The sequence below is a fragment of the Lissotriton helveticus genome, chromosome 6 (genome assembly GCF_964261635.1).
Source record: "Lissotriton helveticus chromosome 6, aLisHel1.1, whole genome shotgun sequence".
In the NCBI taxonomy this organism is placed as follows: domain Eukaryota; kingdom Metazoa; phylum Chordata; class Amphibia; order Caudata; family Salamandridae; genus Lissotriton; species Lissotriton helveticus.
Window position 1 is genome coordinate 2,057,221,221 of NC_136067.1, and position 15,185 is coordinate 2,057,236,405.

Here is a 15,185-nt window from a genome sequence, read left to right on the forward strand (position 1 = left end):
CAAAGTTGAAATTTGCCGAATCTCACGGCCATCAACCTTTTTTTGATAATAACGGAGTAGGTTGTATCCAAGTAAGCCGCTGGTGTGAGTGATTTATAACTATTGATCACAGCCCAAGAATGAGAACGATGAGAGAAGATTTCTTTGTCCGTGATCAGTGAATGAAATTTCGCAGCTTTATTTAATGCCTCTTTGAATGACGTAAATGGCAAGTTTTTATCCCAAAGCTTGGCAGTGCATGTTAACTCCAAAGCACTAGAAATGAATTTGTTTGCCTCTGATTTTTTTTGCGTTTCTAGTTCCTGCCAAAAAAATGTGTTCAGATTATTATCGATGGCTTTCTTCTTGATCTGATACCACACCTTGATACATGAGTAAAGTTGACCCCATGACTCGTTTTTTAAACCGAATTCAAGGCACATTTGCGCAGGTGAAGCAGAGTTGGGGAGACGTAGGACCTTTTTGTAGATTTTAGTGATTAAATTGTTTAAAAGAACAGAATCCCTGCCATGCATAGCGACGCTGGCATAAGCTAAGGTGGGCAAGGCTTTGTTAGCAATCACAGTTAGTAATGTTTTTAACGATAGACCTTCCAATTTAGTTGCCAAGGTACTGAGTGCAAATATTAAGGCTCCTGGACCCGCTTGAAGACCTAGTTGGCGGCCTAGGATCTCCGTTGATGACTAGTTCCTCTTGATGATATATAATAGTAAATTATTCCCCTCCGCTATCCAACACTTTCCCTACTGTTGCACTCACTGGAGTGGGAATAGTAATGTTATACCGTCCGCTATCCAACACTTTGTCTACTGTTGCACTCATTGGAGTGGGAATAGCAAGTTATTCCCCTCCACTATCCAACACTTTTCCCTACTGTTGCAATTGCTGGCATGGGAATTGTAAATTATTCAACACTTTCCCTACTGTTCCACTAAATGTAGTGTAAAATTACATATTTTAACATTTTGATTTATATTATAATTTTTTATTTTTTATTTTTTATTTTTATGTTACAGGTGTATTATATATATATATATATATATATATATATATATATATATATATATATATTTATCTTTGTTTTTTAATATATTTCTAACACTTTATAATTAATTAAAATTATTATTTTTAAGTAAATATATATATATATTACATTTTATATATGTATGTTTAATTTATTTTTAAATGACATTTATTACACCATAATTGTTAACATTTACAAATTAATCTAATTTTTTTTAAGTTAAATGTATTATTTAATTTATTTTACATTATTTATAATACATATAAAAAACTATATTTTGTACTTCGATATTTTTAACAACTATATATTTTTTTGATATTTTTGTACTTACCATTATGAAAATAGGAGGTCGATGTTTTTGACAACGATATTTATGTCCCGATATTTCTGTAGGACAATATTAGTGTTGTCGATATTCTGTCAGTGATCCGATGACAACTATTTAAAAAAGGGCTGGGCTCACTTGCTTCCCATCACTTAGTGGTTTGGTTCAAAGTGGGGGTATTTTAATTTTCTGGCTACTCCCTTATAAATGTAGTTTATCCAAAGTAATTGTCTTACTCTTTTGTGGGTGTGTATTTTCATTAGCAAACCTCGTCACTTCCTTAAATGTCCTTAATTCCCTTTTATGAAGTTGTAGATAGGCTTAATGTTCCTGCCACTTCTCCAGTGTCTCCCCACACTATCTGCTGAAATGTACACCTACATTGATGGAGATGTCTGCACAGGTAAGATAGAAGAGGCAAAGACTGAGGTCTCCACCCATGCACTTGTGTGGAGAATTTTGTAGTATACGAGCAGTACTACTTCAAAACTACTTATCATGATATAAAATGCAGCTTATGAATAGACTCCATAATTTTGTGATAGATTCCTTACTTTAGAATTACCCCTGCGCGTCGGTAGGCGTCGTCGTGTGGCTTCGCATACGTCATTGGCATCATAGATGCCAAGATGACGTAGCTGGAGCTACTTAGACGCACCCATGCACGCTGATATCAGTTCTTTCTTTTTGCGCGCCAGCAAGCGCAGATCCGGAGAGAGCGGTACCCCCAGTCAATTTTTGACTTAGTTTTTGTAGGACTTTTATCTCTGTTCTTTGAGTCTTTGGCTCCTGGTGTATAGGGATGCCCGGTTTTAATGTCAGTGATGGACCCACACCGTGAGTGTCTCTACTGCCTGGGGCGCGACCGCGACCACGACTCCGCGTCGTGCCCCGAGTGCTGGGCCATGGCTCCAAAAACTTTGCAGGAGCGGTCCCCGAAAGTTGCTAGAGGCCCCGGAGTCAGCTCCGTGCCATTCAAGGTCCCAGTCCCATGGGAGGAAGAAGGACCGGTTGCGGAGCCACCACCACCTTCATTCGACAAAGTCTTCGTACTCGGAGTTAGGTCTTCGCCTTCCCCTAGCCTGTTGTGCGACGAGGCTGAGGGTTTGGGTGGTTCCAACCCCGCAGCTCCGGCGGAGCCTGCGCAGTTCCTGACGGCCTACCCCCTGTTCCAGGGTCCATTGGCGACTCCGGCCCAGCTGCAGGAATTTCTGTCAACCATGACCTGCTTCTTTGGCCCATCGGGCCCTGCTGTGACACCTTCGGGCTCCGCGGGTCCAACTTGGGGGCCTCGCTCTTCTTCGTCGCCGGCTACGGCCCCAACGTAGTCAACAACTACGCTCTCTATGCCGCGAGACCCCCATGGATCCATGCATGGATCCCAGCCGATGTCGGGTGGCCTTGTCACTCCTTGGCCAATGCCGTCCCCGACTTCCACCCCGACGTGGAGACGGCGCTGGACCGGTGTCGATTGACGCTGATTCCGACGCCGATGGGTAATTTCTATCCCTTTCTCCATCCGCCTCCTTCTTTTCCACCTGCCCAGCAGGTTGTGGAGGACGGGGAGGACTGGGAGGGGTTTGAAGACCCTCTCGCAGCCCAATGCGAGTTAGAGGATTTGGAGGATGCAGGTGAGCTGGATTTTACTCTAGAACCTGGCGCACTGTCTCCTTCTACCATGACTACGGAGGAGGTTGGTATATATTCTGTGGTGTTGTGTAGGGCAGCAGAGGCACTTCACATCGAGCTCCCTACAATATCCGTTAGGACTAACCTCCTGACTGAAGTGCTTTGGCCAGCATTTTCCTCTACAGAGTCACTGCTGTCTTTTAATGACGCACTTTTGGACGTTCTAAGGGGAACCTGGTCCAGGCCCAACACAGAGGCTCCTGTGGATAAGATCATGGCCCGACGCCATTGCCCAGCCCCGGGCGATCTCCCATTTACCTCTCCCAACTCCCTACCCCTGAGAGCTTGTTTGTCCAAGCATCTGCGCCCCCAAGCGCATTGTCTTCCGCACCGCCAGACAGGGAATCCATGAAACTGGAGCAGTTTGAAAGAAATATTTCACTTCTGGCAGTTCAGGGCTGCGGTCTGTGTACACCGCATGCCTCTTGGGCCGTTATTCCCACTCTGTGTGGGATACGGTTGCGCAGGTTCTGCCTCAGTGTCCGGAGGAGGCCCAGAAAGTGCTCTCCCAGGCTATTGCTGAGGGGAGAGATGCAGCCAAGCTCACAATTAATTTTGGCCTTGACACCACCGACTCGCTGGGCAGGGCGATTTCCACGACAGTGGCGCGACGCCGTCATGCCTGGCTGAGGACCACTGGCTTTTCCGGGGATGTCCAGAACACTCTGATGGACATGCCCTTTGATGCCACTCGCCTTCAATGTGACACGGCAGACAGTGCGTTGGAGCATTTCAAGGACTGGGCTACTGCCAAGTCCTTAGACCTTTCGGCCATGCGCACTCCTTCCCCTTCTGCTTTTCGCTCCTTTCATGGCCAAGGAAGAGGTGCCCAAACATTTTTGTTGCGCTGAAACAGTCTCAGAGCAGCCAAGGACGTGGGACCTGCAGAGGTGGAATTTATTTGAGGGTTGGCGAAGCCCTCCTGTTTTTACTCTGATTTAAATTCATAAGCGTGCTACGGAGGACAAATATTCCAAAGAATTTCAGGAAGGGAAACTGAGGAAGTTTAAACGAGATACGCTGGATTATAAGCTAAATGAGGTGTATACTTGGGTGGAGGTCTACGCCAAAAGAAGAGTTTACCCTAAGAAGAAAGCACCGACAACATCTGAAGAGAGTTTAGTTTCTGATAGTGACTTAAACACCAACAGACCACCAGCACAGACACAAATTACAGGAGAACAAGCATCTGCAGAGCCAGTGGAGAGAGGAGCAATAAAAGTAACAGGAGCCAGCCAGCATTTTTTGTCCCAGGTAGGGGATTCAAGTCAACCCCCAGGGAAACCAAAATCAACAGGAAAACCCGGAGAGGCAGTGGAAGGAGCACGAACAAGGAGTCACAGACAAACTTAGTGATAAACATTTCCAAAACTGAATTGACTTGGGATGAAATAAGAGTCTTAAACAAAGGTTTGGGGTTTGTTCCCACCTATGATACCAACAGTTTGGAAATCGAAATTGCATTATTCAAATTTATGAGAGTGTTAAAATTGAGACACTTTTTCACCAATGTTGTACCTAAACAACCAGAGAAAGAAAAAACTGAATTTTTGGAATTTGAACCTAAATCAAAATTTCAAGCGCCAGTTTCACATAAAATTCTGGATCCTTTCGAGAAATCAGTGAGGAACGACATTGACCGATCAAACATGCGGAAATCCCACAAGAAGAATCTTTCCGTTCAGGACAGAAACATCCTTAAAGGTCTTCAGGAAAATGGAAAAGTGGTAATCCAAAAAGCAGACAAAGGGGGAGCCATCATTGTTATGGATAAAGATATGTACCTTCAAAAAGTGAATGAACACGTGGCAGATAAGTTAACTTATTTTGAATTGGATAGAGACCCAACGGAAGAATTGAAAACTACTCTTCAAATCATCCTAGAACAAGCTTATGACTTAGGTCATATTTCATCAGCAACAAAACAATTTTTATCAGTCCAATATCCCAGGAGACCACGCCTCTACATGCTCCCCAAGGTTCATAAGAACCTACAGGATCCACCAATGAGACCCATTGTGACCGGATGTGGCACCATTTTTGGGCCACTTGGTCAGTATATTGACAAATTTCTTCTACCTTTCGTACAACAATGGCCATCCTACATTAAATATACTAATGATTTCATATTGAAACTCAAGGAAACCATGTCTACAAACAACATGCTATTGTGTACAATAGATGTCAAGTCTTTGTACACATCGATCCCCCACAAATCCGGTCTGGAAGTCATAGAATGGGCTTTGTTGCAACAACCTTCCGTCAAAGCTGACAAGGTGTTTCTTTTGGAACTTCTTCATTTTTGTTTACATCACAGTTATTTCCAGTGGAGTGCTAAGTTTTTTCTTCAACAGAATGGAACATCCATGGGATTTGCTGGGGCGCCTGCCTACGCAAATACCTTTATGCTAAAGTTCGAGGCTGATTTTATCTACAGTGACAGAGACTGGCAAGACCAAGCAATCATATATCGTAGGTTTATTGATGACATTTTTGTGTTATGGTCTGGAAGCAGAGCAAGCTTGGAAAGGAAAATAGAGAGACTCAACGAGTGTGTGGAACAAATCAAATTCACTCATATCATCAGTGAAAAAGAAGTATCATTTTTGGATGTAGCTATCAGTGTGAAGCAGTCCAAGATTCAAACTGAAGTCTTTTGAAAAGAGACGGATGTGAATAATTCACTATTGTTCCAAAGTTTTCATACTCAAAATCTAAAAAACAATTTGCCTGTTTCACAGTATATTAGGAATAAGAGAATTTGTTCTGAGATGGAGGATCTAGAAAAACATTTGGATTTGCAACATCAAAAATACATGGAGAGGGGGTACCCAGTGGAAGTTTTAGAGAAAGCAAGGAGGATACAAACTTGTGATAGAGAAAATCTTCTTAAACAGAAACCGAAGAAAACAGTAGAAAGACATGTTTTTGTCTCAACAGTTTCCACATCATCCCAAAAGATCAGGAACATTGTAAACAGACATTGGGAATTACTACAGAATGAACCAGACTTCGAAGGAATTTTTTCCCAAAAACCAATTTTCGCTTTTACCAGATCAAAAAATTTGAAAGAACTTTTGATGACACCAACAAGGGAACAAGAAGTTTCCCATAAAGGAATGAAAAGGTGTGCAAATTGTGTGCATTGCCACAATGTAATTATAGGAGGGATCATACATCACCCACGGACTGGGAAAGAAATCGTGTTACACTATGATGGAAAAAGTTAAAGCACACGAAGGAGCGGATCTAACTAGATCCCTTCTTCAAAGAGAGATATATTGGATCAAGAGATTGGAAACACAGGAGCCGAGGGGGCTAAATGAAAAAGTAGATTTGGCAGCGGTCTATGTGGGGGAGGGAGGTCCTTCTATAAAATCAGCTGTGGGCAGAGATCTTTGCTACGAGTGTGGGTTGGTGGCAGCTCCCATGCTGACCCGCTTTGCTTTGCGGCCATATTCTTGCTATTTTAAAATTTTTATTCTGCATATCGACCTGTGTTACATTTTAGAATTGTTTTGCACTACTTTGCACATTTGAAGACTCGCGCTCTCGAGTCCATGTAATTTCTGGCGCTGGCTTTTTAAAACCTGATTTAATTATTTGGGGGGTGCTACGACCTTCCAGATTACTTCCCTAGGGTGAGGTGCACCTTCCCTGCCCCGTTCCACCGCGGCTGCAGTGCCGTTTGTGTGGAGGGCGGGTGGCCATCTTATTTATTTATTTTTATTTATTTTGAAAGTTTTATATAGCGCGAACAAGATCTTTGCAGATAACAGAGCGCTTTACAAAGGCAAGTGGAAGGGTAGGGAAACGAGGGAGCATAGTAGGAAGGTAGGCCATCAAGTTAATGTAAATAGTAAAAATATTACATATAGTACAGGTATGAGGTAGCATGGCATAGTTGGAAGGTAGGTCATCAAAACAATGTAAATAGTACAAATAAAGAAAATAATACAGATATGAGGGAGCATGAGCCTGAGCAATTAGGCCAATACAAGTAAAAACACATGTGCATAGGAATCGGACCGGTAATACTGATCGACGCAGAGTAAATCAAACGTAGTTGTTCAGGTGTATTTAGCCATGAGGATATTTTTTACTTCTTTCTTAAAAAGAAGAGTGGAGGAGATGAGTCTGGTTTCAGGAGGGAGTGAGTTCCAGATCCTTGGCGCCATTCCTGAGAAGGAGCGTTTGTAGGTTTTTTCCTTCCGGAATCTTCGAGGCTTCAGCAGAAGATTGTTTGTACTTCTGGTGGTTCTGGACCCGCCGGAAATTGTCAACTTATGAGTGAGGTAGCTGGGTGATTTCAGGTGTATAGCCTTGTGCGTCATGCAGGCAATTTTCAGCTGTATTCGGGCTTCAAGAGGTAGCCAGTTCAAGGATTTAAGGTCAGGGGATATATGCGAATGTTTTTTAGATCTAGTGATGAGTCTTGCTGCCGCGTTTAGTGACGCTCTGAGGGGTGCAGTTGTAGTTAGCGGGAGGCCGCAGAGGGCCACGCTGCCGTAGTCTATGCGAGGGATGACTAGTGCTTGTACTGCAGTTTGGAAGTCTTTGGCTGGGAGGAAGGGTTTAAGTTTCCTCAAGGTATTTATTTGGAAGTTCGCCCCCTTAGTTGCCTTGCTGATATGCTGCTGCATGTTGAGGTTGGTGTCAAGTGTTATGCCCAAAGATTTTGCTGAATCCACGATGGTCGGTTGGACATTGAGTGCTGTTAGGTGCTTAAGCCATGTTTGTGTGAAAGATATTTTCATGGGAGGTGAGATCAGGAGGAACTCAGTTTTCATAGCATTGAGTTTGAGGTGGTTATCGGCCAGCCAAGATTGGGTGCTTCTGATCTTCCTAGTTGTCCTGCACCCTGGCTGAACCTGTGGCAGCTGTCTAGCTGGGGGAGGGAGGTCCTTCTATAAAATCAACATGCCCTCTCAGACGCACAGCGGTCGCGCGTGGCGGGTACGCCAAAGGCGCGCCCAAGGTAAGCCAAAGGTCAGCCCATCTGCGCCCGTCCGCGCCTCGGCCGTGGCGGGCGCAGGACTCGCTGACCTTCTGTCGCATGCTCCAGACAGAGCTGACATTTCTTACACACGTGAGCAGCTGAGCTCTTTGCGTCCTTTGGGTTGTCTGGGCTCAGGACGGGGTGGGGAGATTTTTGACCTGTTCAACCCCTGCTCTGCCTGTGGGTTCAGCTGTGCTGCCACACTGATTGATCAATCTCCTCCTTTGAGTGTCTCTCATTCTATCTCAGCGGCTTTGGTTAATGCTCGATCGTTGAGCAGGCACGCTGCGGATATATTTGAACTTCTGGTGGAGGAGTCTTTGGACATTCTGTTTGTGACAGAAACCTGGCTTAACAACGCCAGTGCACCGGATGTTGAGTTGGCCATTCCTAGAGGCTATAAAATATGCAGGAAAGATCGGGCCCTGGGAAGGGGAGGGGGACTGGAAATTATTCTGAAAGAATCTTGGGTTCTTCATGTTGATCCCCCGGACGAGTTAGGAGTCGGGGAAGTCCTGAATTTTTCTCTGGTCCTCTCTCCCCATTTCACTCTAGGTGGCACCTTAATCTATCGGCCACCAGGGCCTTCTGGTTCTTTTCTTAAAGCATTGCTGGAGACTATGGTGCCTCTGGCCCTGAGGTTTCCGTGTTTTCTGCTGTTGGGCGATTTTAATATTCATGCTGAGGTGGCGGAGCTCCCTGAATGTAAAGCTTTGTGGGATTTTTTCAATCTGGCCCACCTCTCTCAATGGGTCTCTCTGCCTACGCATTCGGGGGGTCACACGCTTGATGTGATCTGTTCGAACTTCCCCCTTCGGGTGGAACCCCCGCAAGCCCTCATGTGGTCAGATCATCGGCTAATCAGATTTGCGTGGTCAGCCCAGAAAATTACCCCTACAGCGGTTAAAACCGTGTGTGCCAAGAAAATTAATATGCGTACTTTGTCTGCCGCCCTGAGTGAGAGCCGGCCCGTGTTGGGCGATGAGCTGGCCAAGGCGGTGCTGACTTTCAAAGAATGGGTTGCAGTTGGGGTGGCTTCTTCTTCCAAAAGTGGTAACACTGGCAGAGCCCGCTCTTCCCCTTCCAAACCTTAGTTTTCCCCCATGTTGCGCGCACATAAGCAGGCCTGTAAAAAGCTAGAACTGGCTAAGGCGGCTCTGCGGGGGGCACAGAGGAACTACTATGCCTGTATTAAAAGAGCAAAGGGTGAGTACTTTGCAAGCAGGATTGATAAGGCTAACAACAGCAGCCGTGAGATCTTTGCGATTGTCAAAGGTTTTCTCTCCCCCTGTGCAGAGCAACGGATGGTCCCGGCCTCGGTGGCGTGGTGTGAGAGTCTTTCCTCGTTCTTTGAGCAAAAAAGTGTTGCTATTCAGTCTAGTTTTGACTCTAGTAGCACCTCCGACTTCATTTCCGACCTCCCCCCGCCCTTAGGATCATCCTCCCCCAGGATGGCGGAGTTTGTGCCACCATCAGCAGTCGACACTCTGGCCGTGATTAAATCCCTGAAATCAGGGTCACCAACTGACCCCTGCCCGGCGCGAGTGCTCGCCGGTATAGCTGAGGTGGTGGTACAGGAAATTTCACATATCATTGGCCTTTCATTCAAGTCGGCCATTGAGCCCGCTGACTGGAAACTGGCTAAACTGCTGCCTTTGCTCAAAAAGGCGGGTGCTGATCCTGCTGTGCTCGCCAATTATCGCCCAATCTCATTACTTCCGGCTATGGCAAAAATTGGTGAGAAATTGGCATTCCGTCAGCTGAACGTTTTCGTTGAATCGTCAGGGGCTCTCCACCACAGCACGGAGTCTGCATTGGGGGAGATCTCTGAAGCGGTTAGGGAGTGTCTGGACAGTGGCGGCAGGGTGGCTCTAATTTTATTAGACCTCTCTGCCGCGTTCGACACTGTGCCACATCAGTGCCTTCTCGCTCGGCTTGCTGATATTGGTGTCACGGGCTTAGCTTTGGACTGGCTGAGTTATTTTCTCTCGTCCAGATCCCAGCAGGTCTGGCTTCCCCCCTTTTCGTCTACGGCTCAGCCTCTCTCGACGGGGGTCCCTCAGGGCTCCACATTGAGCCCTTTGCTTCTTAACGTCTATTTGACCCCCTTGATAAAGATGGCCGAACAACTGGGGGCTAAAATTATTGCCTATGCTGATGACACGCAGCTGCTATTTACGTGGCCTAGCGATGTCCTAGACACAGTGCTGATTCAGTCCTGTCTTTCCTCGGTTTTTAATTGGTTAGCTGCCTCACAATTGAAATGTAATGAGGACAAGACGGAAATTTTGCTGTATGGTCATTTTCCCCCTAGCTTTAGAGAATTACTTTGGCCGGTCGGCTTTCCGATGCCCTGCTCAGTTAATGTCCCCGCTAAGAATTTGGGGGTCTGGTTCGGAGAAGACCTCCGGTTCGAGGCGCACATTAAGAAACTGACGGGGGGTTGCTTTGGGACCCTTAAAGCGCTATGGAAGTTTTTTCCTTATCTTCCTTCCACAGCAAGAGAGTCAGTAGCGAGGGCATTAATTCTCTCGCGCCTTGACTATGCCAATGCCTTGCTGAGCGGCTCCCCGGCCTATTTGGTGAGGCGTCTCCAAGTTATCCAAAATGCTACCGCCAGACTTCTAGGTAATATTTCCAGCTGTGTGAGTGTAAAGAATCATTTGCAGAGATTACACTGGTTGCCAGTTCCACAACGGATCATTTTTAAAATTCTTACACTTGCTCATAAAGCTATAAATGGTCATGGTCCTGCCTATTTGATGAAACGATTTAGCCGTTACTCCCCCAATAGACCATTGCGTTCTGCCGCTCAACATCTGTTGCAGGTCCCACGTTTCCGACGTTCCCGACCTTCCATTATTTTTGCGAGCTACCCTGAACTTTGGTCCGTTTAAAAAGCTTTGAAAACCCATTTGTTCAGGCTGGCTTTTTAGCTGTTTCCTATAGTTACTCCTTTCTTTCTGTCTCTTTCTTTCTCATTTCGCGCCAGGATACTCCGGAAGTAATTGAACGCGTAACAAAACAGCATAATAATAATAATAATAATTTGTTTCTTATGAAGTCCTGTATTATCACCCTGTACCTGCAGGAAAGATGCATGTATCTCAGTAATGTATTTCATCAATGTATTCCACGAAGGAAGTCAACTTCTTTGCGAAAAAATCACCATGAAGTTAAAAGTTTAAGATTTTGTGATACTAAACATCATTGTCATTTTTTGTCATTTTTTGTGAGCAATTCTGTCCCAGCGTTGCTCTGCACTTGATTCATTTACTCAGCAACACACAATAGTTTCACTCTTTATCTTTTTATTCTTTGGGGTGTTAGTTGAGAGTATTGGATTACATAAGGTTAGTGATGATCACCACTTTTTAGTAGAAGGAGCCACATTCCAAGATGGCACCCGGAGTTGAGGCAACGGGGAGTCCGTTTTTAGTGTTTAGATCACTGATAGTAGAGCGTGAAAAAGTGGAGGAGTTTGTACTCGTTTGTGAGGGCACCGAGAGATTTGGAGATAGACTGAGGTTTTTGAAGCGCCAAGGAGAGGAGAGTGTTGAAAGCTTTTGTACACAGGTATGGCCAAGGGCGGTTTTTCTGCCAAATGGGAGAGTTGGAGGCTCTCCTCATGAGCTAGCGTCCCGTTAAACACTTTAATTTTCCTGATTTCCAGGTGATAGGACCAGTTTGTTAGTTTTCGACAGCGGAGTTTGGCATAGCAAGTCATTTACGAGGGAAGAGAGGGTAAGAACGCTCAGTGGGTCTTGTGATAGTATCATCATGGCAGAAATAGCGTAAGTTTTCATTGAGGTTTCATTTTGTTTTTTGTTGTAACAAGTGGTGTGTTGAGGATTGTAAACTCAGAGAGTGAGTATGGTAGTTTTGTTTGTTCATTATTTTCAAGCACAGCAGCGGTGAGGTGTGGGGTATCTTCTATAAACATCACAACACCCAATCTAAAACACAAGGAGTAACAGATGGTATATAGCAAAGAACGTCTTGCACTATTTGGATGTTAATGCAAAGGTTCATACTAAATCTATTTACATGTTTAGTTTACAGGCCCCTGAAGAAGAGCTCTCAGAGCTCGAAATGCATTGGGCACTGAGGGGAATCATATTTGAAGTATTCATGAATATGATCAATTGGATTGTATAAAAAAGAAGATGTTGATTTTGGAATTGTGAATTGTATGTTATTGTTTATGCTTTAATTGAAGAAAATGGTAATACCTCATATGAAGGTATAAAATACATATGTGAGAAAAATTTATGAAGTTATAAAATACATATGTGAGAAAATGTCATGAGATATAGTATGTTTATTTATTGTTTAAACTTGTAGAAAAGAAAGTGGTGTTCTAGCCCTAGAATCACACCAGCAACAGTGCACGGAGGTTAAGTGTCTTGTTCACTTAAGATAGGAGGTTTACCTGCAGCGGTGGGTCACGGGGCCAATGGGCAGGTCAGTCCACCACCTCCCCTGCTGCCACTGCCTCCAAACCGTCCTAGTCCGGTGTTTCAAGCCCACAAAGCGCCAGTGGGTGGCAGGATTCGCCATCATTTCCCCCACTGGTGCACCATCACTTCGAACAGGTGGGTTTTCAAGATAGTCCGAAGGGGTTACTCCCTTCCCTTCGAGACTACCCTTCCAGCAATGCCACCACAGTACCACCGCATGTCGGGGTTTCATTTGGCACTTCTCCAGCAAGGAAGTTACGGCCTTCTTGGCCAAGGGGGCCATCGAGCGCATTCCGAAGCCAGAAGTAGGTCGTGGTTGTTACTCCCATTACTTCTTGGTTCCAAAGAAGGACAAGGGCCTGCGTCCCATCTTAGATTTCGGAATGTCAATAGCTTCCTCCAGAAGGAGAAGTTCAAGATGCTCACGCTTGCTCAGGTCTTGTCTGCCCTAGACCCGCAAGACTGGATGGTAGCGTTGAACTTGCAGGACGCTTATTTTCATATCGCCGTCCTGCCGGCCCATTGGCATTACCTACGGTTCACGGTAGGCCACGAGCACTTTCAGTTCGCCGTGCTCCCCTTTGGTCGAGCGCCCCTCGTGTGTTCACAAAAGTAATGGCGGTGGTCGCAGCTCATCTGCGCAGATCAGGGGTTTCAGTCTTCCCTTAGCTCGACGACTGGTTGTTGAAGGCAGGCTCGCCACAGGCAGTCGTCTCCCACCTCCAGACTACGGCCGACCTCCTGCATTTGCTGGGGTTCTCCATCTACGTGCCAAAGCCGCACCTGATTCCCTCTCAGAAGCTCCTCTTCATCGGAGCAGTTCTGGACACAGCGCAGTTTCGGGTTTATCCTCCTGAACAGTGAGTCCAGGACGTTTGGGCTATGACTCCGATATTTCAGCCCTTGTCCGGGTTTTGATTAGGATGACCTTGAGGCTGTGGGCCTTAAGGCCTCCTGCATCCTGCTGACCAATCATGCCAGATGGCATATGCAGGCTCTGCAATGGGACCTGAAGTTCCAGTGGGTGCAGCATCAAGGGGACCTGTCCGAGTACATCCAGATCTCGGAGGGCACTGCGCAACAGTTGCGGCTCACAAAATCAGCATTGGGTCAGTGGCAGATCACTCTTCCTTCCCCATCCGGAGCACACAGCGGAGACGGATGAATCCCTCCTGGGATGGGACGACCACATGGGAGAGGTGGAGATCAGAGGCCTCTGGTCTCCGCCGGAGTCCAGGCTGCATATCAACCTTCTGGAGCTCTGGGCAATCCTCCTTGCACTGAAAGCATTCCTTCCCTCTGTCAAATGGAGAGTAGTGCAGGTGTTCACGGACAACACCCCCGCCATGTGGTATTACAACAAGCAAGGCTTGGTTGGGTCGTGGACCCTATGTCAGGAGGCTCTGCGTCTCTGGACATGGCTGGAGCATCAAGGCATTTCCTTGACGGAAAACACTTGGCAGTTTATTTGAAAGCCAGGGCGGACAAACTCAGCCACAGGTGCATGATTGATCACAAATGGCACCTTCACTCGGCAGTGACGTAAAGTCTCTTTCAACAGTGGGGAGAGCCTTGGTTAGATCTATTTGCTATCAAAGAGAACGAGCAATGTGATCACTTCTGTATGTTGGAATTTCCAAGGTGGCACTCGCTCAGCAACGGTTTTCGTCACAAGTGGAGCTGCGGTCTATTGTATGGCTTTCCACCTATACCACTTCTACCCAGAGTGCTGAAGAAGATCAGACGCGATCGGGCCCAAGTCATTCTTGTGGCCCCGGACCGGGCTCGAAGAGTTTGGTATCCCGAGCTACTCAGTATGATCATGGATCACCCGATCCGACTGCCTCTTTGGGAGGATCTTCTGTCGCAGCAGCAGGAGATGGTCCTCCACCCGAACCTGTCCAGCCTCCTACCACATGCATGGAGATTGAGTGGCGACAGTTGATTCAATTTGACTTGCCTCCTGAAGTCTGTGATATCATTCAGGCAGCCAGGCGTCCCTCCACTAAATCGATATACGCCTGCAGGTGGAACAAATAAGTGGCATGGTGAACAGCAAAGGCTGTGGATCCCCTTTCTGCCCCTCTTTCAGCAGTCCTTTTGTTCCTTCTTTCTCCGGCCCTGCAGGGTTCTGCTCTGGGCACTATTAAGGGTTATCTTTCTGCAATTTGGACCTTTCTCAGGCTCCCTGATCAGCCCTCTCTTTTCAAGTCCCCTGTTGTAAATAGATTTCTCAAAGGCATTACTCACCTTTTCCCTCCTATTCCGTTTGTGATGCCGCAGTGGGACTTGAATCAGGTTCATACTAATTTGATGTGTGCTCCTTTTGAGCCGCTTCACATCTGTCCTCTTCGTTTATTGACTTGACACAAGAGGACTATCTCCAGCTTGGTCGTCTTGTGTATGAAGGCCTGTTATTCTTTGGCTAAAAAGGAACCTCAGGTGGGGTTGTGCTCCCATTCTACCAGGGCGACAGCAGCTACTATTGCATTAAGACGTGGAGTCCCCCTGCAAGATATCTGTCAGGCAGCCGCTTGGGCCTCGCTGCACACTTTTACTAAGCTTTATTGCCTTAACAGTCAAGTGACTTCTTTGGTCATTCTGTTCTCGGTGTGATCTTTGTTCGCAGACCCACCACCGGGGTTGGTATTGCTGGGGTATCTATTCTAAGGTAAGGAATCAGATGAA

At 46.1% G+C, this 15,185-nt stretch overlaps 1 protein-coding gene across 2 annotated transcripts in view; it reads left to right on the plus strand.

The window, feature by feature from the left end:
- LOC144762020 (uncharacterized) overlaps positions 1-15,185 on the plus strand; it is a 604,519-nt gene that overhangs the window by 375,111 nt on the left and 214,223 nt on the right. The gene's annotated exons all lie outside the window — the stretch shown is intronic.